This window comes from Ranitomeya imitator, chromosome 6 (assembly GCF_032444005.1).
Source record: "Ranitomeya imitator isolate aRanImi1 chromosome 6, aRanImi1.pri, whole genome shotgun sequence".
NCBI lineage: Eukaryota > Metazoa > Chordata > Amphibia > Anura > Dendrobatidae > Ranitomeya > Ranitomeya imitator.
In genome coordinates, this window is record NC_091287.1 from 286528496 (window position 1) to 286554219 (window position 25724).

The window sequence follows — 25724 nt, forward strand, 5'->3', positions numbered from 1 at the left end:
GAAGCAAACAACACATAGGACATAATTACTTAAAACATCAGTGTGCATAACTATTCAGTGCCTAAAGTCAGTACTTTTTAGAGCCTCCTTTTACCTCAGTTACAGCAGCAAGTCACTTGAGTAAGTCTCTATGAGCTTTCCATATCTTGCCAATGGGATTTTTGACTACTCCACTCCAAAACATTTACACATTAAACAATTCTCCTAAACCACTTGAGTGTTTTTGCAGAGTAGTTTGGGTCATTGTCTTGTTGGAAGGTGAACCTTCATCCCAGTCTCAAATCACTGACAGACTAAAACAGGTTTTGCTCAAGAATATCCCAGTATTTTGTGCCATCCATTTTCCCCTTAACTTGAACCATTTTACCTGTACTTGCTGCTGAAAAACATCAGCACAGCAGGACACTGCCACCACCATGTTTCAATGTGGGGATGGTGTTCTTGGGGTGATGAGCTGTGTTTGTTTGGCGACAGACTTAGCATTTAACATGATGGCCATGAAGTTCAGTTTGGTCTCATCTGACCACAGCACTTTCTTCCATGAATTTGGGGATTCTCCAACATGTCTTTTGGCTAAATTAAAACGATCCTTACAATTTTTGTGTGTAAGTTAAGTTTTTTTCTTCCCATTCTTCCATAAAGGTTACCTCTATGGAGTGTGTGGCTTATTGTGGTTATATGCACAGATACTCAAGTCTTTCCTTGAGAGGAACTCTGCAGCTCCTTCAGAGTTATCTTTGGTCTCCGTGCTGCCACTTTGATTAATGCCAGTGGGCGACCCTCTCTTAGCAGGTTTGTTGTGGAACTATGTTCTTTCCATTTGATGATAATGGATTTGATGGTTCTCCATTAGTGTTGAGCGATACCTTCCGATATCTGAAAGTATCGGTATCGGATAGGATCGGCCGATATTCAAAAAATATCGGATATCGCCGATACCGATACCCGATCCCAATGCAAGTCAATGGGACCAAAATATCGGAATTAAAATAAACCCTTTCTTGCCTTGTAGGTTCATTCTAAATGAAGGAAAACAACTAACAATAATGCCAGATGTATTTGGGGAGGTGGCGGAGACATTAAAGTCATAGAGGTTTATCCCAATCAAATAGAATAGCATGTTTTTTGTTTTTGTTTAAGACGTTCGGAGTGACAAAGATATTGACTATGTAAATTTTTTTTTAATTTTGTCAGATATTGATGTTTCACTATTCCACGCCCTTCCCCTTCTTTTTTTTCTTTTTTTTTTTTCTTTTCCCACACTTTCATCTTCATCATCATCAGCATCTTTGACATCAACTTCTTCTTCACCTTATTCATCTTCTTCTTCATCCTTTACCTTTTTTTTTTTTTGATTACATTCTTCATATTCATTTTATTCAACTATTATTATTCTTCCTATTCTACATATTCTTTTTATTCCACTGTTATTATTCTTCCTATTCTACTTCTTCATCATATTCTCATTTGTGACAGGCATTCCCCTAGTTGTTATCTATAAAAGTTTGAAGATTACACCTTCCGTTCTGCCAGTCACAAAAGTTACATTTGTCCGCGTTCAGTTTGGCCTGCAGCATCAGGCTTTATCCAGGGGCACCACGAGGAGGAACGGACTCACCCCCATACACTGCTTAGTCTTCTTCTGCATATAATTTAGATAATATCTTTTGCTCTGATATTAAGTGTTATGCTTAATGTTCTTCTGCTCTTTGTTCTGCAGCCTCTTGTTCTTCTGCTTCTCGGTATTCCATGTCGTCGTCTCCAGGGTCGTCGTCTTCAGTGTCGTCATCTCCGCCGTCGTCGTCTCCGCCGTCGTCGTCTCCGTCGTCGTCTCTGCTGTCTTCGTCGTCGTCATCGGGGTGGTCTTCCGGGTCGTCGTCGTCGTCGTCATCGGTGTGGTCTTCCGGGTCGTCGACTTTAGGGTCTTCAACTTGGAAATGTAGCAGAAGGTACAAGAAGGCTGAGAAAATGCCAAGAACCAGCTGATGGAACTGGAACTCGGATGGCTACCCGAAGGTTCAAGAGCCTATGGAACTACCGAGGACCAGCTGATGTTACTGGAACCCGGTTACTAAGCAGGAGGTACCCGTGCTAAAAAGCACTACCAAGGACCGCCTGACGTTGGCGGAACTCGGATACCCAGAAGGAGGCACCTAAGCCAAAGGCTCTGCCCGGAACCAGCTGACGTTACTGGAACCAGGATGGGGAGCAGAAGGTACAAGAGCAAAAGACACTGCCGAGAACCAGCTGACGGTACTGGAACCCGGATGGGTAGCCGAAGGTCCAAGAGCCAATGGAACTACCGAGGACCAGCTGACGTTACTGGAACCCGGTTACTAAGCAGGAGGTACCCGTGCCTGAAAGCACTACCAAGGACCACCTGACGTTGGTGGAACTTGGATACCCAGAAGGAGGCACCTAAGCCAAAGGCTCTGCCCGGAACCAGCTGACGTTACTGGAATCAGGATGGGGAGCAGAAGGTACAAGAGCAAAAGACACTGCCTAGAACCAGCTGACGGTGCTGGAACCAGGTGGTGGACCCGAAGGCCCACAGGAGAGGAGAGAACAGCTAGGCCGCGAGGCAGCCGCAGTTACCGAACCCCAACAGTCCTACAGGGGGAGCTGGGCCTACTGGCACTACAGAACCAGCCTTGACTACCAGTTCACGCAGCCCACATAGGAAGCTCCTAAACTAGAGGCACCCTGGAGTTGGCTAACTCGACCGCACCACGACGGGGCAAGCATAGGCGTCTCAGTGAAGTTGACACAACCCGGAAACAGCTGACGGTGCTGAAACCAGGCTTGGCACGAGGGAGTACCTGTGACAAGAACACTGCCGAGAACCAGCTGGCGGTGCTGGAACCCGGATGCGTTGCCCCAGTGTGCAAGAGCCAATGGCACGACCGAGGACCAGCTGACGGTGCTGGAACCCGGTTACTAAGCTGTAGGTGCCCGCGCTTAAAAGCACTACCAAGGACCGCCTGGCGTTGGCGGAACTCGGATACCCAGGAGGAGGCACCTAAGCCAAAGGCTCGGCCCGGAACCAGCTGACGGTGCTGGAACCAGGTGGTGGACCCCAAGGCCCACAGGAGAGGAGAGAACAGCTAGGCCGCGAGGCAGCCGCAGTTACCGAACCCCAACAGTCCTACAGGGGGAGCTGGGCCTACTGGCACTACAGAACCAGCCTTGACTACCAGTTCACGCAGCCCACATAGGAAGCTCCTAAACTGGAGGCACCCTGGAGTTGGCTAACCCGACCGCACCACGACGGGGCAAGCATAGGCGTCTCAGTGAGCTTGACACAACCCGGAAACAGCTGACGGTGCTGAAACCAGGCTTGGCACGAGGGAGTACCTGTGTCAAGAACACTGCCGAGAACCAGCTGGCGGTGCTGGAACCCAGATGCGTTGCCCCAGTGTGCAAGAGCCAATGGCACGACCGAGGACCAGCTGGCGGTGCTGGAACCCGGTTACTAAGCTGTAGGTGCCCGCGCTTAAAAGCACTACCAAGGACCGCCTGACGTTGGCGGAACTCGGATACCCAGGAGGAGGCACCTAAGCCAAAGGCTCGGCCTGGAACCAGCTGACGGTGCTGGAACCAGGTGGTGGACCCGAAGGCCCACAGGAGAGGAGAGAACAGCTAGGCCGCGAGGCAGCCGCAGTTACCGAACCCCAACAGTCCTACAGGGGGAGCTGGGCCTACTGGCACTACAGAACCAGCCTTGACTACCAGTTCACGCAGCCCACATAGACAGCTCCTAAACTGGAGGCACCCTGGAGTTGGCTAAACCGACCGCACCACGACGGGGCAAGCATAGGCGTCTCAGTGAGCTTGACACAACCCAGAAACAGCTGACGGTGCTGAAACCAGGCTTGGCACGAGGGAGTACCTGTGTCAAGAACACTGCCGAGAACCAGCTGGCGGTGCTGGAACCCAGATGCGTTGCCCCAGTGTGCAAGAGCCAATGGCACGACCGAGGACCAGCTGGCGGTGCTGGAACCCGGTTACTAAGCTGTAGGTGCCCGCGCTTAAAAGCACTACCAAGGACCGCCTGACGTTGGCGGAACTCGGATACCCAGGAGGAGGCACCTAAGCCAAAGGCTCGGCCTGGAACCAGCTGATGGTGCTGGAACCAGGTGGTGGACCCGAAGGCCCACAGGAGAGGAGAGAACAGCTAGGCCGCGAGGCAGCCGCAGTTACCGAACCCCAACAGTCCTACAGGGGGAGCTGGGCCTACTGGCACTACAGAACCAGCCTTGACTACCAGTTCACGCAGCCCACATAGGAAGCTCCTAAACTGGAGGCACCCTGGAGTTGGCTAACCCGACCGCACCACGACGGGGCAAGCATAGGCATCTCAGTGAGCTTGACACAACCCGGAAACAGCTGACGGTGCTGAAACCAGGCTTGGCACGAGGGAGTACCTGTGACAAGAACACTGCCGAGAACCAGCGGGCGGTGCTGGAACCCGGATGCGTTGCCCCAGTGTGCAAGAGCCAATGGCACCGAGGACCAGCTGACGGTGCTGGAACCCGGTTACTAAGCTGTAGGTGCCCGCGCTTAAAAGCACTACCAAGGACCGCCTGACGTTGGCGGAACTCGGATACCCAGGAGGAGGCACCTAAGCCAAAGGCTCGGCCCGGAACCAGCTGACGGTGCTGGAACCAGGAGGTGGACCCGAAGGCCCACAGGAGAGGAGAGAACAGCTAGGCCGCGAGGCAGCCGCAGTTACCGAACCCCAACAGTCCTACAGGGGGAGCTGGGCCTACTGGCACTACAGAACCAGCCTTGACTACCAGTTCACGCAGCCCACATAGGAAGCTCCTAAACTGGAGGCACCCTGGAGTTGGCTAACTCGACCGCAACACGACGGGGCAACGCATAGGTGTCTCAGTGAGTTTGACAGTACACGGAAACAGCTGACGGTGCTGGAACCAGTCTGGGCACGAGGGAGTACCCGTGACAAAAACACTGCCGAGAACCAGCTGGCGGTGCTGGAACCCAGATGCGTTGCCTATTAAAGATTGTCTTCCTAGAGCCCCAACTAGCGGTGCTGGAGCAAAGGGTAAGCAGGGGGAGCAGAGTGTAGGCCGAAGCCTGCACTGGAGGCAGCTTTGTGTCAGCGTTGCGTTTGCAGGACACTTTGCCGGCTACACAGTGTGGGAACAGCTGGCGTTGCTGAACCCCACTAACACAATGGCGGGTGTTTTTCTCTGTGCAGCTAGCACTTGCGGGCAAAAACTAGCGATGTTAGAGCCCGTGGTGAAGCAGGAGGAGGAGGAGAGGAGCAGAGTGTAGGCCGAAGCCTAGTTGAACCAATTTCAAAGGAAACCTTTAACCCCCCCTCAGGTGTTACAAAGTACAAGAGACACACCTTGTGCAGTATTAATGCTGCACAAGTGAAAGGTTGCTCTATTAATTTGTCTACTTGCACACGCTGAATGAAAGACGTACACAATTTAGCCCATTCTACAGTCAAACTGTAGTGGATGCGTGACTTGGCTTTTTAAGGAGACGCAGCACAGGTGTCCCAAATAACGCCTTGGTGCTTGGCGCAGCTTCCTGAGCGTTGTTATTTGCTGTACAGGAGTCTGCGCTCTTGTGTTATCCCTTGGCAATGCCCTGTTAGAGCTGCCCGTCTTATGACCTCATTTCATGTTGGCCAGTGCGGTTAACGATGGCCATAAATCCCAGACCCACAGTGCCTTTTCATAAAGTCACACTGCGGTGCTGGGATTCGTGGCCTTGAGCAGTAAATATTTTGGCCGCTCACACACGTCCTTACACCTGCTTCAGACTGGGCGGCCTCTGCTGATCCCTTCTCGCATGCCGCGGCCATGAGGCTGCACAGTCTGAAGAAGGCGGAAGGAGATGAGTTAAGACAGGCGAAGATATGCACTGCTCGTGCCCATCAATCACACCCTCGCAGTCAAAATAAGTAAGACAACGAGGAGCATTGTTTCAGGCAGGGCGGACGCACAGGCGCAACAAGCCAACCAATGATGTCAGAAGACGGGAAGCGCTACCAAGGGGGGTGCTGCGTATCATTAGAAAGGAAAGTCACACCTCAGGGACAGTGGAATGGTCTCAATGAGACACATTTTGTGCGTGTTGAGTTCCACGTGGGCAAGGAGAAAAAGTCAGCCACCTTGTACAAATGCAGCAGTACTGCTGTACAAGGTGGCTGTTATACATAGAAACACCTGGGGGGGTGGGGCCAGGTTCCCTTTAATTTCAGTTCATGTGCCTGCATGGCGTTTCCAGGTCACGTTGCCGGCTACACAGCAGGGGAACAGCTGGCGGTGCTGAACCCCACTAACACATTGGCTGGTGTTTTTCTCTGTGCAGCTAGCACTTCCGGGCAGAGACTGGAGGTGTTTGAGCCCAGGGTCAGCAGGAGGAGGAGAGGAGCAGAGTGTAGGCCGAAGCCTGCACTGGTGGCAGCTTTTGGTCAGTTGTGCCAGCGTGGCTTGTGCTGGACACGATGCCGGCTACACAGCGGGGGAACAGCTGGCGGTGCTGAAACCCACTGGCACAATGGTGGGTGTTTTTCTCTGTGCAGCTAGCATGTCCGGGCAGAAACTGGCGGTGTTTGAGCCCAGGGTCAGCAGGAGGAGGAGAGGAGCAGAGTGTAGGCCGAAGCCTGCACTGGTGGCAGCTTTTGGTCGGTTGTGCCAGCGTGGCTTGTGCTGGACACGATGCCGGCTACACAGCAGGGGAACAGCTGGCGGTGCTGAACCCCACTAACACATTGGCTGGTGTTTTTCTCTGTGCAGCTAGCACTTCCAGGCTACAACTGGCGGTGTTATAGCCCAGGGTCAGCAGGAGGAGGAGAGGAGCAGAGTGTAGGCCGAAGCCTAGTTGAACCAATTTCAAAGGTAACCTTTAACCCCCCCTCAGGTGTTGCAAGGTACAAGAGCCACACCTTGAACAGCATTAATGATGCACAAGTCAAAGGTTGCTCTCTTAATTTTGCTCCTTGCACACGCTGAATAAAACACATACACTATTTAGCCCATTATACTGTCAAACAGTAGTGGAGGCGTGACTTGTCTTTTTAAGGAGACGCAGCACAGGTGTACAAATTTACACCTAGGTGCTGGGCGCAGATTCCTTACCGTTGTTATTTGCAGTACAGGAAACTGCGCTCTTGTGTTTTCCTTTGGCAATACCCTGTTAGTGCAGGCCGTCTCATGACCTCATTTCATGTTGGCCGGTGCGGTAAACGATGGCCATAAATCCCAGACCCACAGTGCCTTTTCCTAAAGTAACACTGCGGTGCTGGGATTCGTGGCCTTGTGCAGTAAATATGTTCGCCGCTCACACATGTCCTTTCACCTGCTTCAGACTGGGCGGCCTCAGCTGATCCCTTATCGCATGCCGCGGCCATGAGGCCGCACAGTCAGAAGAAGGCGGAAGGAGGGGAGTGAAGACAGGGGAACATATGCACTGCTCGTGCCCATCAATCACACCCTCGCAGTCAAAATATATGAGACAACGAGGGGCGTTGTGTCGGGCAGGGCGGACGCACAGGCACAGCCAGCCAACCAATGATGTCAGAAGACGGGCAGCGCTAACAATGGGGGTGCTGCGTGTCATTAGAAAGGAAAGTCACACCTCAGGGACAGTGGAATGGTCTCTAATGAGACACATTTTGTACGTGTTGAGTTCCACGTGGGCAAGGAGAAAAAGTCAGCCACCTTGTACAAATGCAGCAGTACTGCTGTACAAGGTGGCTGTTATACATAGAAACACCTGGGGGTGGGGGGCAGGCTCCCTTCAATTTCAGTTCATGTGCCTGCGTGGCGTTTGCAGGACACGTTGCCGGCTACACAGCAGGGGAACAGCTGGCGGTGCTGAACCCCACTAACACATTGGCTGGTGTTTTTCTCTGTGCAGCTAGCACTTCCGGGCAGAAACTGGAGGTGTTTGAGCCCAGGGTCAGCAGGAGGAGGAGAGGAGCAGAGTGTAGGCCGAAGCCTAGTTGAACCAATTTCAAAGGTAACCTTTAACCCCCCCTCAGGTGTTGCAAGGTACAAGAGCCACACCTTGAACAGCATTAATGATGCACAAGTCAAAGGTTGCTCTCTTAATTTTGCTCCTTGCACACGCTGAATAAAACACGTACACTATTTAGCCCACTATACTGTCAAACAGTAGTGGAGGCGTGACTTGTCTTTTTAAGGAGATGCAGCACAGGTGTCAAAATTTACACCTAGCTGCTGGGCGCAGATTCCTGAGCGTTGTTATTTGCTGTACAGGAGTCTGCGCTATTGTGATCCCTTGGCCATGCGCTGTGAGCGCTTCCTGTCTTCTGACCTCATTTCATGTCGGCCGTTGCGGTTAGCAATGGACATGAATCCCAGACCCACAGTGTGTTTTCAAAAAATCACACTGCGTGGCTGGGATTCGTGGCCTTGTGCAGTAAATATGTTTGACACTCACACATGTCATTACACCTGCTTCAGACTGGGCGGCCTCATCTGATCCCTTATCGCCTGCCGCGGCCATGAGGACACCCAGTCTGAAGAAGGCGGAAGGAGATGAGTGAACACAAGCAAACATATGCACTGCACATGCCCATCAATCACACCCTCGCTGTCCAAAAAAATAAGACACCGAGGGGCGTTGTTTCGAGCAGGGCAGACGCACAGGCGCAGCCAGCTAACCAATGATGTCAAAAGACGGGCAGCGCTAACAAGGGTGGTGCTGCGTATCATTAGAAAGGAAAGTCACACCTCAGGGACAGTGGAATGGTCTCAATGAGACACATTTTGTACGTGTTGAGTTCCACGTGGGCAAGGAGAAAAAGTCAGCCACCTTGTACAAATGCAGCAGTACTGCTGTACAAGGTGGCTGTTATACATAGAAACACCTGGGGGTGGGGGGCAGGCTCCCTTCAATTTCAGTTCATGTGCCTGCGTGGCGTTTGCAGGTCACGTTGCAAGCTACACAGCAGGGGAACAGCTGGCGTTGCTGAACCCCACTGACACATTGACTGGTGTTTTTCTCTGTGCAGCTCGCATGTCCGGGCAAAAACTGGCGGTGTTAGAGCCCAGGGTCAGCAGGAGGAGGAGAGGAGCAATGTGTAGGCCGAAGCCTGCACTGGTGGCAGCTTTTGGTCGGTTGTGCCAGCGTGGCTTGTGCTGGACACGATGCAAGCTACACAGCAGGGGAACAGCTGGCGTTGCTGAACCCCACTGACACATTGACTGGTGTTTTTCTCTGTGCAGATCGCATGTCCGGGCAAAAACTGGCGGTGTTAGAGCCCAGGGTCAGCAGGAGAAGGAGAGGAGCAAAGTGTAGGCCGAAGCCTGCACTGGTGGCAGCTTTTGGTCGGTTGTGCCAGCGTGGCTTGTGCTGGACACGATGCAAGCTACACAGCAGGGGAACAGCTGGCGTTGCTGAACCCCACTGACACATTGACTGGTGTTTTTCTCTGTGCAGCTAGCACTTCCAGGCTACAACAGGTGGTGTTATAGCCCAGGGTCAGCAGGAGGAGGAGAGGCGCAGAGTGTAGGCCGAAGCCTAGTTGAACCAATTTCAAAGGTAACCTTTAACCCCCCCTCAGGTGTTGCAAGGTACAAGAGCCACACCTTGAACAGCATTAATGATGCACAAGTCAAAGGTTGCTCTCTTAATTTTGCTCCTTGCACACGCTGAATAAAACACGTACACTATTTAGCCCATTATACTGTCAAACAGTTGTGGAGGCGTGACTTGTCTTTTTAAGGAGACGCAGCACAGGTGTCAAAATTTGCACCTAGGTACTGGGCGCAGATTCCTGAGCGTTGTTATTTGCTGTACAGGAGTCTGCGCTATTGTGATCCCTTGGCCATGCGCTGTGAGCGCTTCCTGTCTTCTGACCTCATTTCATGTCGGCCGTTGCGGTTAGCGATGGACATGAATCCCAGACCCACAGTGTGTTTTCAAAAAATCCCACTGCGTGGCTGGGATTCGTGGCCTTGTGCAGTAAATAGGTTTGCCACTCACACATGTCCTTACACCTGCTTCAGACTGGGCGGCCTCAGCTGATCCCTTATCGCCTACCACGGCCAGGAGGCCGCATAGTCTGAAGAAGGCGGAAGGAGATGAGTTAAGACAGGCGAACATATGCACTGCTCGTGCCCATAAACCACACCCTCGCTGACAAAATAAATATGACAACGAGGGGCGTTGTTTCTAGCAGGGAGGATGCACAGGCGCAGCCAGCTAGCCATGATGACAAAAGACGGGAAACGCTACCAAGGGGGGTGCTGCGTATCATTAGAAAGGAAAGTCACACCTCAGGGACAGTGGAATGGTCTCAATGAGACACATTTTGTACGTGTTGAGTTCCACGTGGGCAAGGATAAAAAGTCAGCCACCTTGTACAAATGCAGCAGTACTGCTGTACTAGGTGGCTGTTATACATAGAAACACCTGGGGGGGTGGGGCCAGGTTCCCTTTAATTTCAGTTCATGTGCCTGCGTGGCGTTTGCAGGTCACGTTGCCGGCTACACAGCAGGGGAACAGCTGGCGTTGCTGAACCCCACTAACACATTGGCTGGTGTTTTTCTCTGTGCAGCTAGCACTTCCGGGCAAAAACTAGCGGTGTTTGAGCCCAGGGTCAGCAGGAGGAGGAGAGGAGCAGAGTGTAGGCCGAAGCCTGCACTGGTGGCAGCTTTTGTTCTGTTGTGCCAGCGTGGCTTGTGCTGGACACGTTGCCGACTACACAGCAGGGGAACAGCTGGCGGTGCTGAACCCCACTGACACATCACCTAGTGTTTTTTCTGTGTAGACAACACTTCCAGGTGGCAACTGACAGTGTTGAAACCCAGGGAATCAAAGAGGAGCAGAGCGTAGGCCGAAGCCTGCAGTGGAGCAAGTTGAAAGGGAACCTTTAACCCCCCCCCCAGGCATTTGTTGCTGAAAGAGCCATCTTGTACAGCAGTAATACTGCACATGGAAAATGGTGGCTCCGAAAATTATGCTCCTTGCAAACGCTGAAGTACACACTCATATAATGTGTCCCCTCACACCGTCAAACCATCCTGGAAGTGGGACTTTCCTTTGTAATGTGACACAGCACAGCCGTCATTCCAACCCCCTTGGTGCCGTGCGCCACCTCCTCAACGTTGTTTGGTTCTGTCACGGAGCCCGTGCTGTAATGTTATCCCTTGGCCATGCACAGTTAGCGGTGCCCGTCTTCTGACATCATGTAGGTGTCAGGCTGGCAGTGCCTGTGCGTCCAAGCTGCCCGAGATCCAACCTTGCAGTGTCATCTAATGTAGTCCCACTGCGGGCCAGGGATCCATGGGCATGCGCAGTGCATATCATCGCCTCTCACTCACCTCCTTCCTGCTTCTTCAGACTGTGCGGCGTCACGGCCGTGGCATGCTATTAGGGATCAGCTGACGCCGCCTAGTCTGAAGAAGCGTGAAGAAGGGGAGTGAGAGGCTAGTATATGCACTGCGCATGGCCATGGATACCAGGCCCACTGTGGGATCACATTAGACGACACTGCGAGGTGTGATTTCGGGCAGCGTGGACGCACAGGCGCAGCCAGGACGACAACAAATGATGTCAGAGGACGGGCAGCGCAAACTGTGCATGGCCAAGGGATAACATAACAGCGCAGGGTCCATGACGGAATCAAACAACGCTAAGGAGGCAGCGCACGGTGCCAAGGGGGTAGCAATGACGGCTGTGATGCGTCACATTACAAAGGAAAGTCCCACCTCTGGGACGGTTGGACGGTGTGAGGGGACACATTACATGAGTGTGTAGTTCAGCGTTTGCAAGGAGCATAATTTCAAGAGCGACCTTTCCCTTGTGCAGTATTAGTGCTGCACATGGTGGCTCTTTCAGTAACAAACGCGTAGGGGGGGGGGTGACAGGTCCCCTTACATTTTAGTTGTGCCAGCGTGGCGGTCGCATGACACGTTGCCGGATACACAGCTGGGGATCAGCTGACGTTACTGAACCCCAATAACAGAGGAGCGACTGTTGACTGTGCACACAGCACTTCCAGGCACCAACTGGCGGTGTTAGAGCCGAGGGACAGCAGGAGGAGCAGATTGGAGGTATTGCCGCACACACAGCTGGGGATCAGCTGACGTTACTGAACCCCAATAACAGAGGAGCGACTGTTGACTGTGCACACAGCACTTCCAGGCACCAACTGGCGGTGTTAGAGCCCAGGGACAGCAGGAGGAGCAGATTGGAGGTATTGCCGCACACACAGCTGGGGATCAGCTGACGTTACTGAACCCCAATAACAGAGGAGCGACTGTTGACTGTGCACACAGCACTTCCAGGCACCAACTGGCGGTGTTAGAGCCCAGGGACAGCAGGAGGAGCAGAGGAACAGAGTGTAGGCCGAAGACTGATTGGAGCAAGTTGAAAGGGAACCTTTAACCCCCCCCAAGACGTTTGTAGCTGAAAGAGCCATCTTGTGCAGCACTAAGGATGCAAAAGGAAAAGGTGGTTCTTTTAATTATGCTCCTTGCAAACACCGAAGTAAACACTAAAAATGTGTCCCCTTATACCGTTAAACCGTCCCGGAGGTGCGAATTTCCTTCGTAATGGGACACAGCACAGCTGTCATTCCTATCCCCTTGGTGCCGTGCGCTGCCTCCTCAGCGTTGTTTTAAGCTGTCACGGAGCCTGCGCTGTTCTGTTAGTCCTTGGCCATGCCCAATTAGCGCTGCCTGTCTTCTGACATAATTTGGTGTCAGGCTGTCAGTGCCTGTGCGTCCACGCTGCTCCAGATCCCACCTCGCAGTCTCGTCTAACGTAATCCCACTGCGGGCTTGGAACCATGGGCATGCACAGTGCATATCCTCGACTCTCACTCCCCTCCTTCCCTCTTCTTCAGACTGTGCGGTGTCACGGCCGTGGCATGCTATTAGGGATCAGCTGACGGCGCACAGTCTAAAGAAGGCGGAGGGAAATAAGCGAGAGCCCGAGGGGAAGATATGCACTGCGCATGCCCATGGATCCCAGGCCCGCAGTGTGACTCAATCAGAAGACACTGCGAGGCGGGATCTCGGGCAGCGCGGCCGCACAGGCGCAGTGTTATGGCTGGCAATCAGGCAACACAGCGTGCAGTAATCAGCGCACATACAGAGATCTGGCAATAACCAAAAACAATAGGACGAGCTCTGAGACGTGGAATCTCTGTAGACTGCAGTACCTGATCTATCCTCACACAACTATAAGCAGCAGTGGATTGCGCCTATCACTACCTATGCAACTCGGCACTGCCTGAGGAGCTGACTAGCCTGAAGATAGAAATACAAGCCTGACTTACCTCAGAGAAATACCCCAAAGGAATAGGCAGCCCCCCACATATAATGACTGTTAGCAAGATGAAAAGACAAACGTAGGAATGAAATAGATTCAGCAAAGTGAGGCCCGATATTCTAGACAGAGCGAGGATAGCAAAGAGAACTATGCAGTCTACAAAAAACCCTAAAACGAAAACCACGCAAAGGGGCAAAAAGACCCACCGTGCCGAACTAACAGCACGGCGGTGCACTCCTTTGCTTCTCAGAGCTTCCAGCAAAAGTTAATAGCAAGCTGGACAGAAAAAACAGAAAACAAACTAGAAGCACTTATCTAGCAGAGCAGCAGGCCCAAGGAAAGATGCAGTAGCTCAGATCCAACACTGGAACATTGACAAGGAGCAAGGAAGACAGACTCAGGTGGAGCTAAATAGCAAGGCAGCCAACGAGCTCACCAAAACACCTGAGGGAGGAAGCCCAGAGACTGCAATACCACTTGTGACCACAGAAGTGAACTCAGCCACAGAATTCACAACAGTACCCCCCCCTCGAGGAGGGGTCACCGAACCCTCACCAGAACCCCCAGGCCGACCAGGATGAGCCACCTGAAAGGCACGAACAAGATCTGGGGCATGGACATCAGAGGCAAAAACCCAGGAATTATCTTCCTGAGCATAACCCTTCCATTTGACCAGATACTGGAGTTTCCGTCTAGAGACACGAGAATCCAAAATCTTCTCCACAACATACTCCAATTCCCCCTCCACCAAAACAGGGGCAGGAGGCTCCACAGATGGAACCATAGGTGCCACGTATCTCCTCAACAACGACCTATGGAATACATTATGTATGGAAAAGGAGTCTGGGAGGGTCAGACGAAAAGACACCGGATTGAGAATCTCAGAAATCCTATACGGACCAATAAAACGAGGCTTAAATTTAGGAGAGGAAACCTTCATAGGAATATGACGAGAAGATAACCAAACCAGATCCCCAACACGAAGTCGGGGTCCCACACGGCGTCTGCGATTAGCGAAAAGCTGAGCCTTCTCCTGGGACAAGGTCAAATTGTCCATTACCTGAGTCCAGATCTGCTGCAACCTGTCCACCACAGAATCCACACCAGGACAGTCCGAAGACTCAACCTGTCCTGAAGAGAAACGAGGATGGAACCCAGAATTGCAGAAAAATGGAGAGACCAAGGTAGCCGAGCTGGCCCGATTATTAAGGGCGAACTCAGCCAACGGCAAAAATGACACCCAATCATCCTGGTCAGCGGAAACAAAACATCTCAGATATGTTTCCAAGGTCTGATTGGTTCGTTCGGTCTGGCCATTAGTCTGAGGATGGAAGGCCGAGGAGAAAGATAGGTCAATGCCCATCCTACCACAAAAGGCTCGCCAGAACCTCGAGACAAACTGGGAACCTCTGTCAGAAACAATATTCTCAGGAATGCCATGCAAACGAACCACATGCTGGAAGAACAAAGGCACCAAATCAGAGGAGGAAGGAAATTTAACCAAGGGCACCAGATGGACCATTTTAGAAAAGCGATCACAGACCACCCAAATGACCGACATTTTTTGAGAAACGGGAAGGTCAGAAATGAAATCCATCGAAATATGTGTCCAAGGCCTCTTCGGGACCGGCAAGGGCAAAAGCAACCCACTGGCACGTGAACAGCAGGGCTTAGCCCTAGCACAAATTCCACAGGACTGCACAAAAGCACGCACATCCCGTGACAGAGACGGCCACCAGAAGGATCTAGCAACCAACTCCCTGGTACCAAAGATTCCTGGATGACCGGCCAGCACCGAACAATGAAGTTCAGAGATAACTTTACTAGTCCACCTATCAGGGACGAACAGTTTCTCGGCCGGACAACGATCAGGTTTATTAGCCTGAAATTTCTGCAACACTCTCCGCAAATCAGGGGAGATGGCAGACACAATGACTCCTTCCTTGAGGATACTCGCCGGCTCAGATAACCCCGGAGAGTCGGGCACAAAACTCCTAGACACAGCATCCGCCTTCACATTTTTAGAGCCCGGAAGGTATGAAATCACAAAATCAAAACGAGCAAAAAACAACGACCAACGGGCCTGTCTAGGATTCAAGCGCTTGGCAGACTCAAGATAAGTAAGGTTCTTATGATCAGTCAAAACCACCACGCGATGCTTAGCACCCTCAAGCCAATGACGCCACTCCTCGAATGCCCACTTCATGGCCAGCAACTCTCGGTTGCCCACATCATAATTACGCTCAGCAGCAGAAAATTTCCTGGAAAAGAAAGCACATGGTTTGAACACTGAGCAACCAGAACCTCTCTGTGACAAAACCGCCCCTGCACCAATCTCAGAAGCATCAACCTCGACCTGGAACGGAAGAGAAACATCAGGTTGACACAACACAGGGGCACAGCAAAAACGACGCTTCAACTCCTGAAAAGCTTCCACGGCAGCAGAAGACCAATTAACCAAATCAGCACCCTTCTTGGTCAAATCGGTCAATGGTCTGGCAATGCTAGAAAAATTACAGATGAAGCGACGATAAAAATTAGCAAAGCCCAGGAATTTCTGCAGACTTTTCAGAGATGTCGGCTGAGTCCAATCCTGGATGGCCTGAACCTTAACCGGATCCATCTCGATAGTAGAAGGGGAAAAGATGAACCCCAAAAATGAAACTTTCTGCACACCGAAGAGACACTTTGATCCCTTCACGAACAAGGAATTAGCACGCAGTACCTGGAAAACCATTCTGACTTGCTTCACATGAGACTCCCAATCATCCGAGAAGATCAAAATGTCATCCAAGTAAACAATCAAGAATTTATCCAGATACTCACGGAAAATGTCATGCATAAAAGACTGAAAAACAGATGGAGCATTGGCAAGTCCGAACGGCATCACCAGATACTCAAAATGACCCTCGGGCGTATTAAATGCCGTTTTCCATTCATCTCCCTGCCTGATTCTCACCAGATTATACGCACCACGAAGATCAATCTTAGTAAACCAACTAGCCCCCTTAATCCGAGCAAACAAGTCAGAAATCAATGGCAAGGGATACTGAAACTTAACAGTGATCTTATTAAGAAGGCGGTAATCAATACACGGTCTTAGCGAACCATCCTTCTTGGCTACAAAAAAGAACCCTGCTCCCAATGGTGACGACGATGGGCGAATATGTCCCTTCTCCAGGGACTCCTTCACATAACTGCGCATAGCGGTGTGTTCAGGTACGGACAAATTAAATAAACGACCCTTAGGGAATTTACTACCAGGAATCAAATCGATAGCACAATCACAATTCCTATGCGGAGGTAGGGCATCAGACTTGGACTCTTCAAATACATCCTGAAAGTCCGACAAGAACTCTGGGATGTCAGAAGGAATGGATGACGAAATAGACAAAAATGGAACATCACCATGTACTCCCTGACAACCCCAGCTGGTTACCGACATAGAGTTCCAATCCAATACTGGATTATGGGTTTGTTTGCAGCCATGGCAACCCCAACACGACCACATCATGCAAATTATGCAGTACCAGAAAGCGAATAACTTCCTGATGTGCAGGAGCCATGCACATGGTCAGCTGGGCCCAGTACTGAGGCTTATTCTTGGCCAAAGGTGTAGCATCAATTCCTCTCAACGGAATAGGACACCGCAAAGGCTCCAAGAAAAATCCACAACGTTTAGCATAATCCAAATCCATCAGATTCAGGGCAGCGCCTGAATCCACAAACGCCATGACAGAATACGATGACAAAGAGCACATTAAGGTAATGGACAAAAGGAATTTGGACTGTACAGTACCAATAACGGCAGAGCTATCGAACCGCCTAGTGCGTTTAGGACAATTAGAAATAGCATGAGTAGAATCACCACAATAGAAACACAGTCTGTTCAGACGTCTGTGTTCTTGCCGTTCTACTTTAGTCATAGTCCAGTCGCACTGCATAGGCTCAAATTTACTCTCAGACAATACCGCCAGATGGTGCACAGATTTACGCTCGCGCAAGCGACGACCGATCTGAATGGCCAAGGACATAGACTCATTCAAACCAGCAGGCATAGGAAATCCCACCATTACATCCTTAAGAGCTTCAGAGAGACCCTTTCTGAACAAAGCCGCTAGTGCAGATTCATTCCACAGAGTGAGTACTGACCACTTCCTAAATTTCTGACAATATACTTCTACATCATCCTGACCCTGGCATAAAGCCAGCAGATTTTTCTCAGCCTGATCCACTGAATTAGGCTCATCGTAAAGCAATCCCAGCGCCTGGAAAAATGCATCAACATTACTCAATGCAGAATCTCCTGGTGCAAGAGAAAACGCCCAGTCCTGTGGGTCGCCGCGCAAAAAAGAAATAATAATCAAAACCTGTTGAATAGGATTACCAGAAGAATGAGGTTTCAAGGCCAAAAATAGCTTACAATTATTTCTGAAGCTCAGGAACTTAGTTCTGTCACCAAAAAACAAATCAGGAATCGGAATTCTTGGTTCTAGCATCGATTTCTGATCAATAGTATCTTGAATCTTTTGTACATTTACAACGAGATTATCCATTGAGGAGCACAGAGCCTGAATATCCATGTCCACAGCTGTGTCCTGAAGCACTCTAATGTCTAGGGGAAAAAAAAGACTGAAGACAGAGCTAAGAAAAAAAAATGATGTCAGGATTTCTTTTTTCCCTCTATTGGGAATCATTGGTGTGGCTCCTTGTACTGTTATGGCTGGCAATCAGGCAACACAGCATGCAGTAATCAGCGCACATACAGAGATCTGGCAATAACCAAAAACAATAGGACGAGCTCTGAGACGTGGAATCTCTGTAGACTGCAGTACCTGATCTATCCTCACACAACTATAAGCAGCAGTGGATTGCGCCTATCACTACCTATGCAACTCGGCACTGCCTGAGGAGCTGACTAGCCTGAAGATAGAAATACAAGCCTGACTTACCTCAGAGAAATACCCCAAAGGAATAGGCAGCCCCCCACATATAATGACTGTTAGCAAGATGAAAAGACAAACGTAGGAATGAAATAGATTCAGCAAAGTGAGGCCCGATATTCTAGACAGAGCGAGGATAGCAAAGAGAACTATGCAGTCTACAAAAAACCCTAAAACGAAAACCACGCAAAGGGGCAAAAAGACCCACCGTGCCGAACTAACAGCACGGCGGTGCACTCCTTTGCTTCTCAGAGCTTCCAGCAAAAGTTAATAGCAAGCTGGACAGAAAAAACAGAAAACAAACTAGAAGCACTTATCTAGCAGAGCAGCAGGCCCAAGGAAAGATGCAGTAGCTCAGATCCAACACTGGAACATTGACAAGGAGCAAGGAAGACAGACTCAGGTGGAGCTAAATAGCAAGGCAGCCAACGAGCTCACCAAAACACCTGAAGGAGGAAGCCCAGAGACTGCAATACCACTTGTGACCACAGAAGTGAACTCAGCCACAGAATTCACAACAGCGCAGCCAGCCTGACACCAAATTATGTCAGAAGACAGGCAGCGCAAATAGGGCATGCCCAAGGGATAACAGAACAGTGCAGGCTCCGTGACAGCTTAAAACAACGCTGAGGAGCCAGCGCATGGCACCAAGGGGGTAGGAATGACGGCTGTGCTGCGTCACATTACGAAGGAAAGTCCCAGCTCCGGGACAGTATAACGGTATCAGTGAACACATTTTATAAGTGTTAAGTTCTGCGTGTGCAAGGAGCTAAAAAAAAAGAGCTACCTTTTCCTTGTGCAGCATTACTGCTTCACAAGATGGCTCTTTCAGTAACAAACGACGGGGGGCGGGGGGGACAGGTTCCCTTACATTTAGGTTGTTGTGCCAGCGTGGCGGTCGCAGGACACATTGCCGGCTACACAGCTGGGGATCAGCTGACGTTACTGAAACCCAATAACACTGGGTCGTATGTTTTTACTGTGCAGCCTGCACTTCTGAGCCGCAACTGGCAGTGTTGGAGCCAAGGAATAGCAGTTCAGGTGGTAGAAAGATGAACACAGCAGGAGACCTGGATGACACCCAATTACTTAATCAGGCAGAGGAGTGGCAAATTCCTGCGAGATCCAGGCCTGGTTCATTTTCAGGAAAGTAAGCCGGTCAACGTTATCGGAGGATAGTCGCATGCGACGGTCTGTTAGTACACCACCTGCGGCACTAAAGACACGTTCCGATAAGACACTAGCCGCAGGGCAAGCCAGCACCTCCAATGCATACTGGCTTAGCTCTGGCCATGTATCCAGCTTAGAGACCCAAAACTTGAACGGGGAAGAGCCGTCTGGGAGTACAGTAAGAGGGCAAGCCATGTAGTCTGTCACCATCTGACGGAACCGTTGCCTCCTGCTGACTGGAGCCGCCGGTGATGGTGTAGACATTTGGGGCGGGCACACAAAAGTGTGCCAGAGTTGTGCCATACTGGGCTTGCCTTGGGCAGAGGCACTGCTTCTGCTCCCTCTTTGGGCAGAGCCTCCCCCACTGCCTCGACGCACTGAGCTGCTTTGTAAAGCACTAGCAGCACTCCTCTCAGTTGGACAGGAGAAGATGATGGAATTCACCAGTGTGTCGTGGTACTCCCGCAATTTACGCTCCCGGGTCAACGCAGGGATGAGGTTTTGGACGTTGTCCCGGTAGCGAGGATCGAGGAGGGTGAACACCCAATAATCAGGCATGTTGAGAATGTGGTCGATGCGGCTGTCGTTTCTCAGGCACTGCAGCATGAAATCCACCATGTGCTGCAGAGTGCCAACTGGCCCAGAAACGCTGTCCCCTGCTTGAGACATGATCTCTGCCCGCTCGTCATCACCCCACCCTCGCTGTACACACTGACCACTGGACAATTGTGTCGCTCCCTCCTCTGGACGGAGCTCTTCCTCCTCCATTGACTCCTCCTCATCCTCCTCACAAATTGGCCCCTGCGTACCCCTTTGTGAGGAACCACGTGGCGCTGACTCTCCAGAAGCTGATGGAAAAGGTGACTCCTCATCCTCCACCTCTTCCACAACATCATCCCTTAACCCTTGCAAAGTTTGCTGAAGCAGGCAGATAAGGGGGACAGTCATGCTGACTAGTGCATCATCTGCACTTGCCATCCGCGTGGAATAATCAAAAGGACGCAAAACCTGGCAGACGTCCTTCATAGTGGCCCACTCTGTGGTTGTGAAGTCTGATCGGCGCTGACTGTGACTTCTTTGCGCCTGATGCAGCTGGTACTCCATAACTGCTTGCTGCTGCTCACACAACCGCTCCAACATATGTAACGTGGAATTCCACCTGGTAGATAGGTCACATATGATGCGGTGTTCCGGAAGGCGGAATCGGCGCTGCAGAGCAGCAATGCGGGATCTGGCCAAGCTGGAACGCCGCAAGTGAGCACACTCTAGGCGGACCTTGTGCAGCAGGGCATCAAGATCCGGATAGTCCCTCAGAAAACTCTGCACAACCAAATTGAGCACATGTGCCAGACATGGGATGTGAGTGAGGTTGCCAAGGGCCAAAGCTGCCACCAGATTTCGGCCATTGTCACACACTACCATGCCTGGCTGGAGATTCGCTGGCAGTAACCACACATCGCTCTCCTGCTTGATGGCATTCCAGAGCTCCTGCGCTGTGTGGCTTCGATGCCCCAATGAAACTAGTTTCAAGATGGCCTGCTGACGTTTGGCCACGGCTGTGCTCATGTCGGTCATAGGTAAACGTTCACGGGTCCATGTGGAGGTGGACTGTGACGGATCCTGCAGAGAGGAATCTGAGGAACTGGTGTAAGAGGAGGAGTCGATGCGTACAGACTGGATTCCTGCAATCCTTGGAGTGGGCAGGACACGTCCTGCGCCACTCGCACGATCTGTACCTGGCTCAACAACATTAACCCAATGGGCAGTGAGGGAAACATATCGCCCCTGTCCATGCTGACTGGTCCACGCATCGGTGGTGAGGTGGACCTTGCTACTGACGGCGTTCAGTAGCGCATGTTTTATGTTTGCCTCAACATGCCTGTGCAGGGCAGGGACAGCCTGCCTGCTGAAGTAAAAGCGGCTGGGCACCTTGTACTGTGGGACTGCCAATGCCATCAAGTCACGGAAGCTGTCAGTCTCCACCAGCCTGAACGAGAGCATTTCCAGGGACAACAGTTTGGCAATGCCTGCATTCAGAGCCTGTGCTCGGGGGTGGTTGGCCGAGAATGCCCGCCTTTTCTCCCATGCCTGTACTACCGATGGCTGTAGAGTAGACTGAGAGTGTGAGGATGACTGGGAAGGTGGTGCTGTGGGTGGAATTACACAAGGTCTCTGGACAACAGTGCCAGAGGTTCTTCCATGGCGATCCTGGGAGGAAGCCAAACCAGCTGTGCGTGAGCTGGAGGAAGAGGCAACACGAGCTGAAGAGGTGGTAGCTGCCGCTGTTGGTTGGCCTACATCTTCAGTCTGTTTCTGTAACTCCACCGCGTGCCTGGTCCGCAAATGTTTCCACATATTTGTGGTATTGAGGTTGCTGACATTTTTCCCTCTTTTTACTTTCTGATGACACAGCTTGCATTTGACAAAACAAATGTCATCTGCAACTGTGTCAAAAAAGGACAAGGCACTGCAAGTCTTGGGAGCACCCTTTTTGGCTTTGGATAGAGACAGGCTCCTAACGGGTGCCAAAGTGGAGGCTACAGGCTCCGCAGTCTTCCCCCTCCCTCTCCCTCTTTGGCCCGTAAGGGGAAGCTCTTCCTCAGAGCTGCTCCCACCACCTTCCTGTTCCTCACGCCACGATGGGTCAAGGACCTCATCATCTCCACTACCCTCTGCCACCAACTGCTCCTCCTGGGTAGTCTCGGCAGCACAGTACGCATCAGAAAGCGGCACCTGAGTTTCATCATCAGATGCCTACTGCGCTGTGGTCACCGGAGGCACTGGCCCACCCGCCTCTTCAGAGTCAGAGAGACAAAGCTGTTGGGCATCACTGCACACTGCCTCTTCTTCCATTTCTCCAATGCTGCTTGGCTGGCCCCCTGTTTCCAAGCCAAGAGATTCAGAGAACAGAAGTAGAGACGGCTCCTGTCCTGGACTCTCTGACTGCCTGGCCAATTTGGCAGGTGGTGAAGAGACAGATGGCTGCTCTCCAGTGCTCTGTGCCTGAGAGGATGTGGCACTAACTGAAGTCGATGCCGAGGCGTTAGCTGCCATCCACCCGACAACGGCTTCAATTTGGTCTTCACGCAGCAGCGGTGCACGGCGCTCTCCGACAAAGCTGCGCATGAAGGACTGTTCCCTGCTGAAACTGAGTGACGACGAGTCACCGGCGCCCGCAGCAGGCACAGAATCACCACGTCCTCTCCCTGCTCCTCTCCCTGCTCCGCGCCCACGCCCATGTGCCTTACTCCCTGCCCTCTTCATCTTGGTTCACAGATAAAGATAAGCAGAAAAGTACTAAGGCCTTAGTGTGCTTATTCCTGAAATGCTCCTCCTAACAGGTGTAAGAAACACTAATGTTGTAAAGTGTGGACTAAACTTTATTATTTTTCAAATGTGGCCTACACAAGTGTTAAGTTGTGTTTGGTGAACTTTACTTTTTTTTGTGTGCAGATCGGGCTACAGAGCTAGTTTAAATCACACGGAGACCGTGCAGACAGCCGTAAACGGCGCTGCAAGGCCAAAAAACCCTCCTCTAGGTTATCCTATTTAGTGTTTTTCCACTATTTAGCTAGAGACGGGTGGAAAGACACTAATAGGAATTTTTTTTTTTAAATTTTAAACAGGCTGCACTATTTGAAAAAAAGTAAATTGTTTTTCAAGGTATGAGGCAGTAACGCACCCTGAGCTGGATCCAACCGGCTATAGCTGCACACAGACTACAGGGCGAGCTGCGCTCACACAGAGACCGTGCAGACAGCCGTAAACGGCGCTGCAAGGCCCAATAAACCCCCTCTAGGTTATCCTATGTAGTGTTTTTCCACAATTTAGCTGGAGACGGGTGGAAAAACACTAATAGGGAATTTTTTTTTAAATTTTTAAACAGGCTGCACTATTTGAAAAAAAGGAAAATTTTTCTCAAGGTATGAGCCAGTAACGAACCCTGAGCTGAATCCAACCGGCTATGGCTGCACACAGACTACAGGGCGAGCTGGGCTCACACGGAGACCGTGCAGACAGCCGTAAACGGCGCTGCAAGGCCCAAAAAACCCCCTCTAGGTTATCCTATGTAGTGTTTTTCCACAATTTAGCTGGAGACGGGTGGAAAAACACTAATAGGAAATTTGAGAAAAAATGTGCAGCAGGCTGCACTATGAGCAAAAAAGGACAACTGTGTGAGGCAGTGTGAACCCCCCCTGAGCTGAATACAACCGGGTATATGGCTGCACACAGACTACAGAGTGAGCTGCACACACACACACACACACACACAGAGACCTTGCAGAACGCTGTTAAAACAGCGCTGCATGGCAAGAGCAAGGTGAACAGTGAAGAACACACAGCTTTTTGCTAAATTAGCCTTTGGAAAGGAAAATAAAGCAATTAGCTAGCTCAACTGGCCCTCAGTTAGAACACAGCATCCTGTCCCTAACTGAAATCACAGCAGAGTGAGCGCAAAATGGCGGCAGCGTTTTTTATAGTGCAGAGTGACATCATTTCAGCAGCCAATCACAGCCTTGCCAGTACTTACATGCCCACCATGCTAAACAGGATGTGCCCACACTTCCAATCATTCCTCATTGGCTGCTGCGTTCTGTTTGAATTCTGGGAACTTCCGATTCCGGTATCCGATACGCGGGAAGTATCGGAATTCGGTATCGGAATTCCGATACCGCAAATATCGGTTGATACCCGATACTTGCGGTATCGGAATGCTCAACACTATTCTCCATGGGATCATCAGAGATATGGATATTTTTTAAACCCTACCCTGACCAGTACGTCTAAACAATTTTGTCTCTGACTTGTTTGGAGATCTCCTTGGTGTACATAGTGTTATTTGGGTAGTGGTGCCTCTTGCTTAATGGTGTTGCAACCTCTGTGGCCTTTCAGAAAAGGTGTGTATATACTGACAGACAATGTGACACTTAGGTTTCACACAGGTCACAGGTGAACTTCCTTTCACTAAGCATGTGACATATGAAGGTAATTGATTGCACCAGAAATGTTTAGGAGCGTCATTGCAAAACAGGTGAAAACATATGCATATGCCAATTTAAAAATTTTTGATCCCATAAATTTAACCCATTTTTGACATCAGATGTAATAATCCATTTGTGTGCCCTGGACCTTTTTGACCCGGGCGTATTATTACGCTTATGCGGTTGCCCTCATATACAATCAAACTTATTATGTTCCCATACAGATGAAGACTTTATTTTAAGAGAGGATTGGCATTAAGTTAGGTCCAGAAACAAGAATCACCTTAACGTGGCTTCCAGGTAAACATGAATTGGCCAATTTATGGCGCTAAGCATTCTCAATTGTTCACATTTCTAGTACAGTGATGCAATTCAATTTTCATATTTCATACTTGCTTGCTATGGCGCTACTGAGTGCTGGTTTACTTGCTTGGTTCAAATGTGATGTGGTCCCTAAAAAAATGGTGTTGTAAAAATGAGAAATCATTGGTCAACTTTTAACCCTTCTAACTTCCTAACAAATAAATTGGTTCCAAAATTGTGCTGATGTAAAGTAGACATGTGGTAAATGTTACTTCTTAAGTATTTTGGGTGCTACATCTCTGTGATTTAAGGGCATGAAAATTCAAAGTAAAAAAATTGCGAAATTTTCAAAATTTTTGAAAATTTGCATTTTTTCACAAATAAGTGCAAGTCATATCAAAGAAATGTTTCCACTATCATGAAGTACAAGGGACAGTGGTCAGAATTGTAAAAATTGGTCTGGTCATTAACGTGCAAACCACCTTCGGGGGTAATAGGGTTAACTTACACCTACATTTTTATTTGTCATCCCACACAAATTAGATTATAAAAATATTTTAACACAGGTTGTAATGTGTGAATACTTTTGCATGCCACTGTGCAAAACCTGATACAAAAAAAAGTGGGAGTAATACTGCTATAATGTTGCGCACGCTGCAGCACCAAGAGTAGATGTAATCTGCTACCTACACATGTTAGCTTTTTGTTTTGTTTTTACCATTGTAGCAATCTGTTATAAATAATAAACATGCAATATCTACAAATTCAAATTCAACTTTAATAAAAATAATTTCAGAATATATTCATCATAAATCTGCAGATATTTTCCATTACTATAGGCAAGATATACTGTATGGTCACATGCAAATATGTTACACTATTTAGATTGTACTAATACAGTCACAATCACTTGAGTGCACTTTCCATCTTTCTAAGCTGTTTGGAAAGAGCAATTACTATAGTAAAGAAAATCAAGACACATTAGTAAAATACACATTCATTAAACCTTCTAGTTTTGTTAGGCTACGTTCACATTAGC